We start from the raw sequence: 19,388 nt of genomic DNA, 5'->3' as shown, positions 1-19,388 counted from the left end.
AAAGCCTATTTAGCTCTTTAGCCCCCGAGCCTAGTTCTATTTAAGAGCCTAGAATCTTGGGGCTAATAACCTTATTAAGCCCCTAAAAAAAAGACTATTTAGCTCTTTAGCCCCCGAGCCTAGTTCTATTTAAGATCCTAAACTCTTGGGGCTAATAACCTTATTAAGCCCCAAAAGTCTAGGCTCTTAAATAGAATTAGGCTCGGGGGCTAAAGAGCTAAATAGCCTTTTAGCCTTTTAGGCGTCAAGAGATGAGGCGAGCCCTAAAAAAAGAGCTAAAAGGCTCGAGTCCTTTGGATCACTAATTACACACTTTACTTATTTGTATCTGTATTATTTAAAATGAAAACCAAAACTCTAAAATCAAAGATTGGGTACCGTAGACCGGGGTGACTTTGGAAAATTTGGGGTTACTTTGATACATTTAAAACGGCCATAGAATTACCATTATTCATTATTTACTGAAAATGTTCCTGTAACTAGTTAGATTACTATATATTCATATTCACCTACTGTAAAAAATATCGCATAAATATATATTATGGCTTAAAAACTCGAATTTTAAAGTCGTCCCTGCATTAGAAAGTCACTCTACCGTATTGGAATTTTCAATTTGAAAACAGTTTTATTTATAGAATTTAATACAAGCCTATCCGGCGTCCCATTATCACGTTTTCAATTACATTAGCGCTGACTCCATTGCATTAGGCTTTTTTTTTGTATTTTGCGCCTTTATTTTCATTTAGGTAAATGTTGTTTTGATCTTCTTGATATTATGTGCCATTCTCAATCAAAAGGCTACTCATTGTCGGTTGTCATTAAGGCGGTATTTCCATATATATGTAGCTTCATTTTGAAATCAACCTTATCGACAAGCGACAATGTGGTATTTTGGTTGAAAACGTCACTTTTAATCACAAACAAGCGGCTAATGGTGTTTCTGGAAACGGTAATACAATTGTGAAAATTGATACGAGCCGACGAGTCAATAATTGATGCCCTCCAGCATTGAGCATTCATAAAGTGAATTATTATAAATTTTCGTAGGTAGCGTTCGTAAAGTAAGGTAGGGAAAATCAGCAATATGTACCTACCTATTTTAAGTAGCGCTTTGCAGAATGCACTATTAAAAGGAAAGGTTAAAATTTGCCTTTTACTATTTTTAATTGGCGTTGGACACTTCTGCAAAGCTATTGCAAGACGCACAAAGCAAAAATAATAATCACGCTGTCAATGCAACAAACAGCATACAGGGTTATTAGATCGACCGGGATATGGACTGATTACCTTTTGTATTATTTTCGTGAACAAGATGCATGTAACTGCGTCGAAATATCGGGAGTTCGAAAACAATACAAAAGGTAATCACGGTCGATATAAGTCTGGTGAAACTAACCGTGAATCATTCAAAACTGTATATAAGGTCCCTATTTGAACTAAATTGTATACGATTTCAATTTTTATATATTCATCGGCAACATGGTGTCAAAGTATAGCATAGGCATGTAGTTTTGGACATAATAATTATCATTCTCATCATAATTATGATATAAATAGAATCCTTAACGGCGCAGAAAAGATCAACATGTACTTCCTCTCAGACCTCCAACAAAAAGGGGCCAAACTGAAAACCAGCGCTGGACGCCAGTCTACATGCTGAGCTTGGTACCCACGGCCAACATGTCATGCTAAATGTAAACGTATTATTTAGAGTAGACAATAAGTTAGTACTTAACCTAGAATAAGTTAGTACATACTTAACATAGAATTTATATATTGTTTGTATTACTATTGTTTTTTCTACCATCACCCTATCATGTTTCGGCAATAAAGTGATTTCATTTCATTTCATTTCAATTATTTAGTGTACATAGGTATTTGTTTACCTTCCTGCTTACGGCAGCGGTTGATGTTTAGGTTAGTCCATCAACTACGAAAGAGAGAACGGATGAGAATTTCAAATATGTCAAATATGTTCAAATATTTCAAATACTCATTAACCATTTAAGATAAAAAGTTTTTAACTTTTTCTAAAGCCTTTTTGAATGAAACTTGTTAAAGTTTAAGAGTTACTTAAACTTGAAATTAACGTCGTTCAGCCAACATAGTTTTTTAAGTAATAATAATGTCATTATGGAATTACTGGTCATTGGTAGTTGCTGAAAATAAAAGAGGTTAACTCTACCCCAAAAATCTCGAGATCCGATACAACTACGTGTACCTAACAGGGAGCGCTCGCGGGCTTACACTGGTTCATCTAAAGAAATTCTAAACTATCGACTCTTCCTTGATCGGCAAGTGATAGCAATGATTCTGGCAGCGAGGAGAAAGGGCTCGTAAATAACGCCGGTGAGCTTTGATGTGCCGCCGATGACGCCGTCTGTCCGGCCGTCTGATGGTTACTGTCAGTGTTCCACGAAATATCGGTGCAACTGTCGAACTAAGTAGATAGTATATAAGTTTAGAATACATGTTTACTCAGTTAAGTTTGAGGCTTTTACTTTATTCGAAATACCCCATTGCGTCAAAATGTTACGATTTCAGCAAACAAATACCTTGCACGCATTAGAAAAGTTATTGACAATATCATGACACCTTGACATTTTTCTGTTTGTCCCTATAGTTGTACTGCCATTTGTTCCTACCTTTTGTGATGTGAAATAAAGTTTAAAATAGTTAAATAAATAAATATCTGAGCGAGTACCTTTGTCGAGGACCTTGAAATTTAGTTATTTCTAATTCCGTCTTACTGACTCATTCATATTGGTTCACTCACACTGTGCGATATCATATGGTGCAATAATAGGATATCTGCCTCATCTGTATATTTTCGAAAGGGACAACTGAACAGACAACCTCCCATTTCAAGATTTCGCAACACATCGCTAGCGCAATCTATCTTAAAACACGAGGTAAATCAACACGATTTCAACGAGCCACTGATCGAGATGTGTTACCACACTAGAAAACCATATCGTTGTACTGCCATCAGAAATATGTATATTAGTTTGGACTTTATTTCAACGATGTAAGGTGGAAAAGTGTATAAATATCTATGAGAGATTCTATAGCGACGACGTTTTGGAATGAGTTGGTCGTGTGGTCACATGGCGTGGCTACCGTTAGTCAAAAGTCAGTGACCAGTCGCACGTGGACGCGCAGGGCCTGGTAAAAAACTGACATGTGTGAGGAGGCGCCGGTGCAATGATAGTTCTGTACCAAACAATACTTTTTGGCTTGATTATTATTTTAAAATTAGAGACAATTCCCGTAGATTGATTTATTTGCATAGTGGGTAATTATAATTAAAGTTCTATTTCTTAAAAGTTATTAGAAAATGGTAGACCTAGGTACTTTTGCTGCTTAATCTTATCCACTGGTTACTATTGATACTGCAGAACTACTAACTACCCTTGGAATAGGTGGAAATATTTTAATTAATTTTTCATCGGTAAAACAAAAAGCGAACGACTATAAAAAAATTGTGTGGTTCTAGGAAACCACAATGCAAGTGAAACTTATTTTTGGATTGTAGCCATTTCACTGAAAATTTACGGAAAATTATTCGATTTGGGGTATGAAAAGTGTCATCAATGCCAAGCAACAAAATGCACGTAAACAACCCATTATACCTAACATAAGTATCAAGTCGTGGCATATGGGGCACAACATGTACTGACTTTATATCGAGTCAATGGCGGCGAACAGGTTAAAGAAAACATTATAAACTTACCGAAGAATACTCTTTTGCGTTAACGATTTATTTAAAATAAAATAAATAACCTACTTGCAATAGTTTTTGTCAGAGAGTCATTTTACAATTTGGGTTAAAATTACAACCTCTTAAAAAATCAAGACTGAACTCGGACTAGGCGGTCGCTCCCGAATTAATGGTCCACAACAAAATAGTACATTTCACTAAGCTAACATTAAAAGCGTTTTGTAATTTTAGGTAAAATAATTTGCGTCATTTTCAATTGATAATAAGAATAAAAACTAAATAAACTTTTTATAAAATAAAAATAAAATTGAAAAATTAAGCACCGTCGTGATTTTAACCCAGAATCATTGACCCAGAAATTTATTCAAAACAGATGTAGTGGGTGCCATAAGCACTATGACAATCAACGTCTGAAAATATCAGTTGGTTCTAAGTTAGGTACTTGGCAATGTCTCAAATAAGAATTTAAATTTCACCATTCTAGATAAACATAAAGAATAATGACAAAAGACTATGAACTCTAACTACTAGAATTAAAGTTTAATTTTACTAACGTACATATCTTTATGTATTTTGACTGATTCTATTTCTGTTTGACAGAAGCCCTACCGTATTTAAGGTTAATAAGGTCTACTGGCCTTAAAATTGTGTATAAAATTACAAGCAAATATCAGCCTTAATGAATTAAGTATTGGAGCCGTGATGTTCGAAGACAAAAAGTCGTATGCTTATTTTAAAGACTATGAACTCTTAAGTACTAGGAATAAAGTAGAATTTACTAATGCTGTAACGATGTAACGCTGTAACGCGACATGCTAAAGACAGCCCAAAAAATTTGGGGCGATAGAATAAAAGTTTCATTTTAATCATTTGAAATAATTCGTTTACAAAACTTTTTTTTTTAATTTTCCTATTTACTCCTAATAGTGGCCTCAAATGTTTGAAATTTGTTTATTTGCGTTACATTTCATTCTTTAGGTCACATACTTACATAATTATGTGTATCCAACTTAAATCGTCCAGTAGTTTCGGAGCAAATAGGCTGCGACAGGCAGATAGACGCACGAGTTATCTTATCATTATGGGTTCCGTTTTTTCCTTTTTAAGGCACAGAACCCTAAAAATATAAACCCACCATTCATATAAAACATAAATGTATTATGCAATTTCCATACTTTTTCGTCATCAAAACAATAAACTCGTTAGTAACAAATAATGAGGCAAGTGAGTTAAAATTGAGGAAAACGTGCTTTTGTAATAAAACATTCTGGGAATGACTTTGTGCGCAAAAACGAGTAAACTGGACATACAATTTTTTTTCGAGTAATAAAACCAGACAGAATTAACATTAGGTATGTACATTTCATCGAAATAAAGCTGTTTTAAATAACTGATTTTAACAAATATTAATAGGTACTTATGTACATTTATAAAATAAGTAGGAGTAGATCAATGATACGGTCAATTCCGTCAACAAGCGTTTTTTCTTAAACAGTACACAATTAATAAGTAATTGCCTCGACAAAGGCGATTGCTGAAACTAAAAGAAATCGCTGCTTTGTCGAGGAATTTACCAATTGTGTACTGTTTTAGAAAAAAGACGCTTGTTGACAGAATTTTGACGTATGACGGATTTGGCCGCATCGACTATAAGTACAAGTATAATACTTATACTCTGTATCTTTAGGTACTTAAATAAAACTACATTTTCGGGTATTTATAACATTTATATTGATTAACCAACCAAATACAAAACCACCTGGATCTGTCACTGAACGACCTGACTTTAACCTATATTATTTGATCATGTAATGTTTTGCATCTACCCTCAACTGGCTTAAGAAGCCATTTGAGGGTAGATTTTGTTTACTCTTTTTTTAATACCTAAAGATACAGACTATTACAGTGCGTGTTAAATTACAATCAGTAAGTTGCTTGGCTAACAAAGTATCGTCAAAGTAATAAAAAACTATATTTTTGCTTATGGGAATAGCTAGGCCTAATCATTATATCACTTTACGACTCAGTTATTATTAGCAGGAGTCACGAATTCGTTTTTTACTTGCGTGTTGCGTTCCCATAGCATGTTCGGTTTGGAGTGAGTGCATGCTTCAGTTCAATCCAGTATAATTGTGAACCTCAATCATTCAAGGTTGTTATGTACGAGTATTTCGGGGTTACAATAGCTCTGGTGCTTGATTCGAATACAGACTTGCCTTTGGTGAGCGGTTAGAATTCATAGCCTTAAGGCATTTTACAAATAGTTATTCTAGTTTGCAAGTAGAAATAAACAAGAAAAGCGCAAGTAATAAATAGCCTACAGTTTGTTATACTAACTTTCCATAGCTTTATGATGAAAGCTAAATTTGCGAAACTAGCTAATACAAAGTCATGTACAAGGTAACCTTTTGGTTTAATAGAGTTTTGTGAAACTATAATTCTACAGGTAAATGCAAAGCCGTTATTGTAAGTAAACAATACAAGCAATACTTTATCAGCTTATGCTATTATTATCTACCGTTAGTCTGAACAAAGTTTTGAACGCAGCACCACAAAATTAATTGAGTCTTATACTTAGTTTTGGACTCCAAGAACAACTCTAGACAAAAGTAACGATATTCAACAGGTACAATACAATACAAATACTATTTAGTGCTCTTTATTGTTCTTAGCTGAAATAAAAATAAGTGTTAACTTATTATAGACATTATAGTCACTTACATAGTACCAGCAAGTCAAAGCGTCAAACCAGTATAAGTCTTGGTAAAGTAAACGTACTGGTGCTCGACGCGGTCCCAGTACATGTCATCTTGAAACTTAAGTCATTGTCAATAGAGGTGACAGCAAGGCGTGATCTATTGGGCATTAGCATGTCGAGCACTAGTACGTTTACCTTATACGAGTAGATAAAGAAGACGAAGACTTAACATTTTTACATCAACTTTCAAGACACGTATTTAAGGTTTTCAATAGCGGTGTTTTCTTCGCTCTTATTTAAGTAATTACTATAAACTTGTTTGTCGGAGTCTTTGCTATAGAATTTGGGAATTGTTGAACTTCTAAAAAGTGAAAAATATATCATGACTCAAAATACTTTGAAGTGCCTACTTAAAGCACAGAGTATCATTAAACTAGAAGCAATAATTGAAAACAAAACGTTTCTTTTTAAATACTAGTTCGAACGATATTTTTATTATTATTTTTATTAATACACAGTACAGAACATATAATCAAACAGGTCCCTGCAAAACTGTATATACAGTTTGCCTGCAGGTAAGAGTCTCTACATACACATACTGTAAATATTTTAAGTACTAATTTTAAATTATTATTATTAAATTTATTAAATTTAAACACTTAAGTGGCACTTGCACATGTACACTTGTCACTTAAGTGTTTGCAATAGGTACAGTTTTAAGGCGCTTTTGAACTTATTCTTATTTGGCTCATGCCGAATGTTCTCGGGTAGACTATTCAGGAAATACGGAATTCTTTTCCTAAGAGTTCTGTCACCAAAATAGTTACTAACCCACTTCGGGGACTTCAAATTTTCGCGCGGGTACTGTCCTTGTTTTATGCTTATGTTCTATTAGTATTGAGTTATGCTCTTCATTGCCATGGTTGTTAACTGCTAGGAGGAATTTATGCTTTAAACTAACTGGTAGTATTTTGCAAATTTTGAATAGTGTATAATAATCGTTTTTACAGCTGTGTCTGGTTTTCTTATTCAAGAGTAGTTTTAGGAATCTAATTTGTAGTGCTTCTAATTTATCAATGTATGATTTAAAAAGACCATAGCAATGAAGTGCATAGCTAAATACAGACTCAACTATTGTAAAATATAAACATTTTAATATGTTATTAGGTACTTTATAGCTTAAGTGATAAAATCTACCTAAGAGAATTCTTAATTTACTACAGATTTACTTATGTATGGTCTATACGGTGTTGCCAAGAGAATGCGGTATCTATTAGGGTTCCGTACCCAAAGGGTTAAACGGGACCCTATTACTAAGACTTCGCTGTCCGTCCGTCCGTCCGACCGTCCGACCGACCGTCCGTCCGTCCGTCCGTCCGTCCGTCCGTCCGTCCGTCCGTCCGTCCGTCCGTCCGTCGGTCCGTCCATCCGTCCGTCTGTCTGTCACCAGGCTGTATCTCACGAACCGTGATAGCTAGACAGTTGAAAGTTTCACAGATGATGTATTTCTGTTGCCGCTATAACAACAAATACTAAAACCAGAATAAAATAAAGATTTAAATGGGGCTCCCATACAACAAACGTGATTTTTGACCAAAGTTAAGCAACGTCGGGAGTGGTCAGTACTTGGATGGGTGACCGTTTATTTTTTGCGATTTTTTCGTTTTTTTTTTTGCATTATGGTACGGAACCCTTCGTGCGCGAGTCCGACTCGCACTTGCCCGGTTTTTTATTTTGACTCCCAGATATGTTACACAAACAACTTTTTCTAAAGGTTTACATTGACAAGCTTTTAATTTATCGTGTAAACAAGTAAAACTGTGAGTATACATAGGCAAAGGAGTTTCGACGGTGCATATATAAGGTGTTTGTATAATGAGTAGTTTTGTTTTATCAGAATTTAATATACCTAATGCCATTGTCATGTGACCATTTAACTATTGAATCTATGTCCTGTTGAACCAGACGACATATATCAGTGACATTGGTTCCGGCACGTAAGGAGCAAAGATCGTCAGCGAACATATATGCAGAACAATTTTGTATGACTCCACACAAACTGTTAACATGCATAAGATAGCACACATACTTCGACTTGGTGCTCGCGTGGCCAATACAGTCAGCACGTAACGCGATGGACGCGAGAGGGTTATGAAACTTAGATCCGTGATCCGCGTCGCGTTTGCGCAAGCTTAGATCCGGCTGCATCTTACTAGATTTAAATATTTAAGTACTAAAGCAACTTGTAGTAGAGCTGGCTCCAGAACTGCAAATTTAGGAGTTGAACGTTTCATATTTCTAGCCTTTGTAGAAAATGATAGGCATAAGTAAATAACGACACACAAGAAAAGCACCGTATGCATGACCTTGAAGCTTTTATTGTAAGGATCGACTTTACTCTCTTGGGTCTTGACTAGTAATAAGCTAGTCAGGTCTAGCGTCGGTAATTTTTAGTTAAATAGTAGCTTAGCTTGAGATTATGTTTAGAGTAAATATTTATTTTTTATATACGAGTAGCACCTTATAGGTATTAACCGCAGGCAACCAAGTAAATTAATCGCGACCCATGCCTCTTGTGTTTCATATTTTGGCCTAACGCGTGTGTTCATCTATATAAAGATGGTAACGGAAGTATGTTCTGTGAAAATAGGCAAGTTAAATCATACATATAAAGCGATGCGTTTTCCAGCGTTCGGTACGGAAATCAGAATAATTGTGAAAGCCAAAGAATAGCTGTTAGCGGAAGAGATCCCTTATAGGAATAAGTTCGCCTTTGGAAGGAATGGAAGTATCCATTACTGTAATTTATTTTTGTAAACCTGTGTTGTGTAAAATAAAGTGATTACTACTACTACTACTATAACTGCTGTTTATAATTTTTATACAAAATACAATGTTATGTTTATGTCCGAGTAAGTTTCGTTGTAAATGACGAACATCTGCTTTTGTTCTCGCTTAATTATAATCATGCAAATGAATGGGCTATGATAATAACTGCAGAGTGTAGGTATACCTATAAGACTTACGGCAATTACTATACCAGGAAATTCCTTTCCTTCCTCATGCAGTATGCGAGGGATACCTAGTTAGAACAATTGGCCAGCAATTAACATGCTATTAATGTAATGCAGGCCATTTCGTGATAAGGTATCATTGGTGCGCATAAGAGCATACGAATCTACATTCAATTTTCTACTTAAATAAGATAAGACTAGTAGTTCGCCCGGAACTGAGAACTCGCGGTTAACCAAAAATTATATAGCGATTGACTTTGTTGCACCTACTTATGTACTCGTATAGTGCGACATAAAATAATAGAAAATAAATGAGGGCGCCACTTTCTACGTAACTGTCACATTTTTGACGTAAAATACTTACACATGGCAACAATTTAGTATGGACATTTTTGAGTTCCATTTTATTTAATTTCTACTATTTTATGTCGCTCTATAGGCGGCAATGGATCAAAGATCGCGTGGATATATTGCAAGGTCTGTGGAGCCCTTAACTAATAGATTTAAGCAAAGAGTAGGGATCTTGTCAGTAGAAAAAGGCGCGAAGGGATTTCGCGCCTTTTTCTACTGACAAGATTTGCTTTTTTGCATCAATTTTGAAGCGTCATTTACAAGTTTAGCGTTAAGTAATATAGATGGCGCTATTTTTTCGAATAAAGGGCTTCGTATACGGCTGTCCCTCCCCTGGATTTAAGTCACCACCATAGAGATTAAAATAAACTGTATCTGTGCTAAGCCGAAATATTTCCTGTCAAATGTCAAATACATATATTATGTTTATAAATATTTTATTTTTCTCTTGCTAATTATTTCAAAATGGTAAATTTAAAAACGATATTATAAAAGTGTAAGTGGAGCACTTTCATTTGATACTAAACTCGACCATGTTTCTTGCAAAAAAATGACCAGAGTAGCAAGACCTCTCACAAACAGCTTTTTGGCCTTCTAAGCTCTTCTAGCTCAATAACCCCTTGATCGGGCCTGCTCATAATTTAATGACTTAAATATAATGCCCTCGACTACACGTTTACCCAATTTCATTTAAATTAGAACAAATTTACTTAAGTTCTTGAGTATCAAACTATCTTCTGACAGTTCAGCTTAAAAACATCGAAATGCCGGGACGTGCCGCTAGCCAGCCGCGTGTTCAAAGTCGAATGTAAGAACTTCGCTTCGCTTCGCTTCGCTTCGCTCGCTCGTTCGATAAACATTTATTCAGGATGTTTAAACAAGAACAAACTAATAAATGTCATGTAAAGAACACTAAACAACGTCACTAAAAAGGTTTCCACTCGGCTTGGTGTCAAAATATCTTTTGGATACGTCGACGCTAGTTTTCCGTAGAAACCCTTCCAAAAAGGCGCGACTAAGTTATACAAATAAAAAGTTATTACATATATCTTACTAGACATATAAGAGATACAATTTATTACATATATCTTACTAGGTATATAATACAAATACAAATATGTACAATACCTAAGTATTAAAATCTGAGATCAGCCACTAAAGTAAACTTAGGTACCTAATGTAAGTAGGTACATAATCGTAATTAGCAACACAATGTTGCTACCTTGTTACATATAGCCCTGTAGCTATTTACCTTTTGATCTACGTAGGCAGATCAGCCATCTCCATGTTACAAAACTAGTGCTCGACATGCTAATGCCCAATAGATGACACCTTGCTGTCACCTCTACCACCATTACCATCACCATTTACCTAAGCTCACAACAGTGAACTGCAGACTCGATGCCGCGTGCCTTTGATGCACTTAGATATAACATTTGATGTACTTTTATAAACTTGTATAAAAGCCAAATGTTTCACTTTTAAATTGAATCATTTTCAATCTTATTACTTGGCCATAACATTCAAATTTACACGAGAGAATTTTGAGCGAGAAAGTACGTTGAAGTGTTGTGAGGCTGACATTCTAGATGTAAGTAAAGCTGTCGTAACCCCGAACTACTAGCTCGCTATGGCAGCGATACATTGTACTATCAAGATTGTGTTAGTAAACGACGCTCAAACTATTTTAAACAATCCTAGAGTAACAGAATAAAATTAAATGAAATATTCCTGTACCCCTAGTGTAAATTTCATTCAATAGCGTGACATGACGTACGCGTTTGAGTTTGCGTCGATTTGTATGGGAATTTCAGTTTCCAAAACGTCCCGCTTGGCGCGCTGCTCAAAATTCCATACAATAAAAGACATAACGCAAACGCAAACGCACGTCACGCCGTCGAATGAAATTTACTAGGGGTTACAGATCTACGTAAACAATTAAAAATATATTTAACAGACAACAGAATACAGAATAATATTGAAACGACGTCAAAATAAAATACATACGTCACTTTCTACAAAGGATGTTTAAAAATTATTGTACTGAAATAATGGACAAAAAAAAAAGATCGAGGTATTCATTACATAGCGTCGAGACGAGAGTATTTTATGTGGCGAATATCGTATAACTAACTGACTCTATGTAAAAAAACACACAGATAATATTATTTTGCCATAGATCAGATTTACCACACTATATTAAATGAATGCGTAGTAATTAATAATTATCATTAGGTACCCGAGGTAAACTGTTCAGCTCTAGACTAGACGCAGGTAGGTATCTATTAAGCAAAGACATATGTAACTCCGTATAAGATGAATAAAGTCTAAGAAAAAAACGTGCCTCGGAAATCAAGAAAAAGTCATTCTCGGATAAATGGCACACACACCTTTGGCCTATGGTCGGCTAGATGGCGTTGACGACACCGTTTTATATTTAACAATTTTAACATATAGGTATCAGTGAATGAACATGGGTCAAAATTATATAAAAATAATAAAATCATTTATCCATATATATAATTTTTTCTATAGTTTTATACGTTTTCATTTTGAGTTTTAGTCGTGTGTCGATAGATGGCAGTAATTTACTGTGACTACAAAATTTACTATGACAGGACCCCTCTATACTATCTATTCTCTTTGCTATTAAGTAATTAACATCTTATTTTTGATTGAACATGAAAAAATGTAATCTGTTTAGTTCATAAATAAGTATGCATTTTTACAAATTTAACTTCTAATCTCATCAATAAATCAATCAATTAAATACCTACGTGTAGAATGATAATAAAGTAGGTAACTAGGACGTTTGGCAGAAGTACTTTTGCGATGGTTTGTGTGATTGTAGAATTTATTTATTTATTTAAAATCAGACGTATAAAGTCAACCATTCAACACCAACCACCAACAACGACGTCAAGGATAGGGAGAAGTGAAGCCGAAGGTAAGGAAAACTGACCCCATCACCATGTGGGATATATAGCTTGGAAGAGAGAGGAAGTCAACTATTCAATCGCAATTGCTTCTTACATACAGTCTTAGTTATAACTAAACTACCTAGATATGTATATTCAAAACTGTGTTTTTCAGACTTGTCTTCAGCCTAGAATATGATATGATATGATATGATATTTATTTATTTCATAATATTACATTGCATTATAAATTATAATAGAGACTAGAGTGGTGTCTATCGCCAAGGTACGTAAACACATGACCTGTATATAGGATGAAATGTAGGGAAATTAATAATCTTATATTTTGCCATATTCATGGTATATCTTCTCTAGTATAAGTTATCTGCGGAGCGAGGCCAAGTTCGCAATTAGGTGCGTAAACCGAGCTCCTTAATGCATGGGCTGTAGCGGACATTCGAGCGTTAAGCCACGTTATATACAGTCGCCATCAGATATATCGGAGCGGCCAAGGTGTTCACAATATCTGAACACGCGCTCTAACGCCCTGACAATAGAGGCGTGTTCCGATATTTGTGAGCACCTTGGCCGCTCCGATATATATGATGGTGACTGTACACAGTACATAGGAAAACCAATGTAAATGGATCATTAATTAGATTTTAGAGAGTTAGGGGACAATTTATAACTTTCACGAACGTTCAGCAGCACAACTGTTAGATAAAGTAATAAATGCATAATAGAACCACTTCACAATCTGTATATTATAGTATGAAGTAGGTACAAAAGGCATATTCTGACTGTAATAACAGGTTATGAATTTGATTTGGATTTGTTATGGATATGATTCGTCAGTCAACTTGTCCTGCTGTTGATCAAACGAGCGGTCACATCGTCGCGGGCGAGCGGAGCTCTAAACGAACGGGTGATGAGTTGACTTACTGCCACATATGCGTGTACTGTGAACATGGTGAGGTAAAATAACCTCAAATCTAACTTTGCTAATTGTGTGGGTAAAGTCTCAAAAGAGTAGCAAAGATAGGGTAAATGTTTACTATTAGGTACCTATAACTGAATATTACCTCCTTTAACTAACATGCCAACAACAAACAACATATTTAATTTTATTTGTAACAGACCGATTTTTTTAAATGCAGGGTTGGCTTCAAAACATCCTTTTTAAATCTATAATATTTTACGTAGGATTTTTTGGTAGTAGGTAAGTACGAATACTACGAATTAACTTAGGTACTAGTGACACTATTATTAACGCATTAACTAACTAGTAATTATTACGAACATTCATACGTCATACGAATCCGGTTTAAAACTAAATATCAATACGGCCCCGGTTTTTCCTTGCGGCCCGATTCGAACTTTAAGATAAGTCAATTAATAGATTTAGAAACGATATGGATTAGATATGTCAGTGTCAAATGTGACGTTTCTTCAAACAAATACGTCACTTTTGACACTGACATATCTAATCCATATCGTTTCTAGATCTATTAATTGACGAATCTTAAAGTTCGAATCGGGCAGTTGGCTGCCGACATTACTTAATATAAACGTCTTGTTTCTAGTATATCTAACTACCTATAACTTCCTATCACATATTTTGCATAAAGTCACTAGGCCTCGCCTATTCAAATAAAATGAATATATTTATTAATGCCTGAATTAATAATAGGTAGTGATTATGCGCACCCGGTCTAAGTAATTTCCTTAAGGTACAGTTAAGGAGGTTCAGAGAGGATTTAAAAAAAAGTTGTAGCGCTTTTTGGGATCATAATACGGCTGCCATAAATTTAATTAGCAATCTTGAGGCCTTACCGAGGGACTGTAGCGGTTCGAATCCTGATTTTTTGACTTTCCCTCGATGGAAAAAAAATCAGGGAACGTATTGATTACTTGTTTTTATTTCTTTAAATGAACTAAAAATTAGGTGTTTTTTTCCTCGCCTATTTGAGTGTCCCACTACTGGGCAAAGGCCTCTCCCCTTAATTTCCACGACTCCCGATTTGGTGTTTCCTCCGGCCAGTTGTTCAAGAAGCTGTCCAGGTCATCCCGCCATCTCCGTTTGGACCTGCCCCGTCTACGTCCCTCTACCGGCATCCACTTGGTGGTTGGTATACCTACCTAATTAAAAAACATTATATTCGCGATCCCGGGAACGCACTTTCATCTCGCTCACGCTTCTGCTCAGTGAGAGTGAGAGAAGAACACGATCTTACTGGGATATAATTGCAAATTATGTATCTATTTACCTATTTTTACACGACTGCCCAAACAAAAAGAGTGTATTGTTTTCAGCGTTCATGTTTGTATGTATGTGAGTTTCTTTATTCCACCTTAACTTCTGAATGCCTTAACCGATTTAGACGTATGATACATCATTAGAATCCTTACGTCATCCCGGCTAACATAGGCTATATGACGTCATTATAAAAACAATATGGCGGACTTAATGCGCCATATTACGCAACCTTTAGAAAAAAATATCGTGCAAACCTATCGAGTAGGGTATCAAAATGAAGGGCTTTGAAAGCCAATTGATAAAATATATGCAACATGTGGGTTTAAGTTTCATTTTGAGAAAGTAAGAATTGACAAAATATGTTAAGAGAAGCTAATCTCATAAAACCAAATATTATTATTGAATGGGATACTTATTAAAATAAAAGGAAAGAGTTTGACCGCTGATCATAAAAAAATATCATCATCATCATCATCATATCAGCCAGAGGACGTCCACTGCTGGACATAGGCCTCCCCCAAAGAGTGCCACAATGACCGGTCTTGCGCCACCCGCATCCAGCGGACTCCCGCGACCTTTACCAGGTCGTCAGTCCACCTTGTGGGGGGTCTACCCACGTTGCGCCTTCCGGTACGTGGTCGCCACTCGAGAACCTTTCCGCCCCAACGGCCATCGGTTCTACGGGCAATGTGCCCCGCCCACTGCCACTTAAGTTTAGCGATTCGGAGGGCTACATCGGTTACTTTGGTTCTGCTGCGGATGGCCTCATTTCTGATGCGATCACGCAGAGAGACTCCAAGCATAGCCCTCTCCATTGCCCTTTGGGTGACTTTGAGCCTTCTTATGAGGCACACAGTAAGCGGCCACGTTTCAGTTCCATATGTCATCACTGGCAACACACACTGGTCGAAGACTTTCTAGTAAAGTAGTAGTATAAAAAAATATAATTATATTATATTAGGTACATACTACTCATAGTTTTTAAAACATGTTCGTAATTGCGCTAATGGAATCGGAAAGTTTAAAATATAACTACTATTTATTAATCGATACGATGCAGAGTCCGTCTAAGCTAACTCTGCACCGACTTTGGCAGAACAAATCGTGAAAGTATCATTATAACCGTATGGTTTAATTTAATTTTAACATTTATGATGATGACATTACTCAGAGCGTAAGAAAGATGTGCGCTTCCTGCAACTTGTCCAAGTATATGCACTCGGTCCAAAGCCAGGCGCCAAAGGCGCCCCCACACTAAAAGGGTCAGGCGTAGCCCGACGTACGTGACACGCTATACTCTTACCAAAGCCGGGCGCCTTCGGCGCCCTCATACTCAAAGCGTCGAGCGTAGCCCGACGTACGTGGCGCGTTGTACGCGTTCCAAAGCCGGGCGCCTTCGGCGCCCTCATACTAAAAGAGTCGGGCGTAGCCCGACGTACATACGTGGCGCACTGCGCGCGGTCCAAAGCCAGGCGACTTCTACTTTCTCATACTAAAAGTGTCGGGCGTAGTCCGACGTACGTGACACGCTGTATGCATACCAAAGCCGGGCACCTTCGGCGCCCTCACACTTAAAGGTTCTGGCGTAGCCCGATGTTCGTGGCGCGCTGCACGCGGTCCAAAGCCAGGCACCTTCAAATCTCTCATATTAAAAGTATCGGGCGTAGCGTGACACGCTGTATGATTACCAAAGCCAGCCTCATACTCAAAGCGTCGGGCGTAGCTCGACGTACGTGGCGCGCTGTACGCGTTCCAAAGCCGGGCGCCTTCGGCGCCCTCATACTAAAAGAGTCGGGCATAGCCCGACGTACGTGACGCGCTGCGCGCGGTCCAAAGCCTGGCGACTTCTACTTTCTCATACTAAAAGTGTCGGGCGTAGTCCGACGTACGTGACACGCTGTACGCATACCAAAGCCGGGCGCCTTCGGCGCCCTCTTACTCAAAGCGTCGGGCGTGTACGAGGCGCGTTGTACGCGTTCTAAGGCCGGGCGCCTTCGGCGCCCTAATAGTAAAAGAGTCGGATGTAGCCCGACGTACGTGGCGCGCTGCACTCGGTCCAAAGCCAGGCGCCTTCGACTCTCTCATACCAAGTGTCGGGGGCGTAGGCCCACGTACGTGACACGCTGTACGCTTACCAAGACGCCTTCAGTGCCCTCTCACTCAAAGCGTCGGGCGTAGCCCGACGTTCGTGGCGCACTGTACGCGTTCCAAAGGAGTCGGGCGTAGCCTGATATATGCGGCGCTCTGCGTGCCTTTCTGTACTGAGGACGCCCTCGCAAAAGTAATATAAAGTGACTTCAAATGGTTAGTAACGAAATCATGACCCCAAAGTTAATTAAATAATTAAAATTAAAAAACACGACTTCGAGAAAGCGAACTGAAAAGATGAAAATATTTTTTAGTTGTGTTAGTTACTCAACTTAATGAATGTAAAAATTCTAAAAAGTATAAAATAAAATAAATTAATTAAAAATTAAAAAACACGCCTGCGAAAAAGCGAACTGAAAAGACAAAAATAATTTTTAGTTGTGTTAGTTTAGTTGAGTAACTTAATGAATGTAAAAAATAATTAGAATATGAGTGTTTAGTGAAGGTTATAAACAACAAACGCAAAAGTTTTATGCTCATTTAGGATCGTGACTGTACCTGTGTATTTTATTTCAATTGCAGTCGGGGACCTTGATGTATTGTCATTTTCCCATTTAATAGGTTCCCGACTGCAATTGAAATAAAATACACAGGTACAGTCACGATCCTAAATGAGCATAAAACTTTTGCGTTTGTTGTTTATAACCTTCACTAAACACTCATATTCTAATTATTTTTTACATTCATTAAGTTACTCAACTAAACTAACACAACTAAAAATTATTTTTGTCTTTTCAGTTCGCTTTTTCGCAGGCGTGTTTTTTAATTTTTAATTAATTTATTTTATTACACGTGATTATCACCCATTATTTTCGTGCCTCTAGTAGAGCGATGTTGCTGACGTAAATAAATTGAACAACCTACGTATTCCGAACTATGTAGTTATCGAATCCATTACTCTTGACTTTGTTTTATTTTGTTTTCATTGTAGGTAGGTATGTATTAGAAGAAATACAAATTAATAAAGTTTTAACATGAAAGTTGTAGGTGTAACATACTATATTCTTGGTTTACGAGTTCGCACGCTGTTTTGTGAAAACTTTAACTGTTTCATCTTAATTATTAATTAAGCAATCGAAGTTTGTTGGAAGTACTACAAACTGAGGGAGTGAAGAATATACTCTGCTCGTATAAATACTTGCCTAACCTTTGAGAATTCACTTCTTATAATAGTCGAGGAAAGCGCAGCGTGGGTAGACCCCCACAAGGTGGACTGACGACCTGGCTAAGGTCGCAGGAGTCCGCTGGATGCGGGTGGCGCAAGACCGGTCATTGTGGCACTCTTTGGGGGAGGCCTATGTCCAGCAGTGGACGTCCTCTGGCTGATATGATGATGATAACGATGATGATGATGATGATGATGATGATGATGATGATGATGATGATGATGATGGATAGTTGAGGCGGAGTAAGGTTTCTTTGTTTTGAGGAGGTTTGGGGACTATTTATAGCGACATAAGGCTATGAAAAAAAACTCCTGCTGATATACAGGGTGGAAAGGCACGACGATCCTTCCCGGAAGTATTAGGTCGTTTAAGTGATACAGAGACTATTGGTAATGGTAAGAATCGTTAATTGAGTAAAAAATAAAAATTGCAAAAATACTACTTTTTAACTGTGGTGATAACCCTATAGCATGTGCACATGACGGCTAGATTAAGGATCTCCGTCGGGAAAGCTCGGGACTTTACACTTTTTTCCGATCGTTGACAGTATCGCAATGATGTATGAATGACGCATAAATGTCAAATAAATCAAATGCATGCAAAAATATTACAAACAATTTTATTACTTTCTTAGATAATTACTTTTTTCCAATATTTAATACTATCTTCTTTTCACATACGGTGTTCAAATGTACCTCCGTGTATTACAACGCCGCCGCAGCCCGTACCCGAGTATGTCGATGCACATGCGATATAGTGTATGCTCTTCGTCATTCATCCTCCGCAGAAAGCACCAATTAGCCTTTGTCTCATTTCGTCCGCAGTTTCACATTCCGTTTGGTTTGGTACACCATATCTTTTACACAGCCCCACAAATTTAAATAGCCACGAGCATCTAACATTTTTATTTGAAGAATATGACATTCAATAAGTATAGTTCAATGAAAATTTAATTTCAAACATCAGACGTCTTGTCTATTTCCTACCACCGTACCACGCAAGAAGGTTTGTTAGTTTGGTATTGAAGAAGTATTTATTCTTGATTTATTCTTAGTATTTAATTTTTGCAAGTTCATTTGGTGCAACTAACACAACCTACTTGTTATTTTTAATTA

At 36.9% G+C, this 19,388-nt stretch overlaps 1 protein-coding gene across 3 annotated transcripts in view; it reads right to left on the bottom strand.

Moving 5' to 3' along the window:
- Nucleotides 1-19,388, bottom strand: part of LOC134792362 (tyrosine kinase receptor Cad96Ca-like) — a 100,806-nt gene that overhangs the window by 63,889 nt on the left and 17,529 nt on the right. The gene's annotated exons all lie outside the window — the stretch shown is intronic.

Source organism: Cydia splendana, chromosome 7 (genome assembly GCF_910591565.1).
Source record: "Cydia splendana chromosome 7, ilCydSple1.2, whole genome shotgun sequence".
In the NCBI taxonomy this organism is placed as follows: Eukaryota; Metazoa; Arthropoda; class Insecta; order Lepidoptera; family Tortricidae; genus Cydia; species Cydia splendana.
This window is presented reverse-complemented; position numbering and strand designations above follow the sequence as displayed.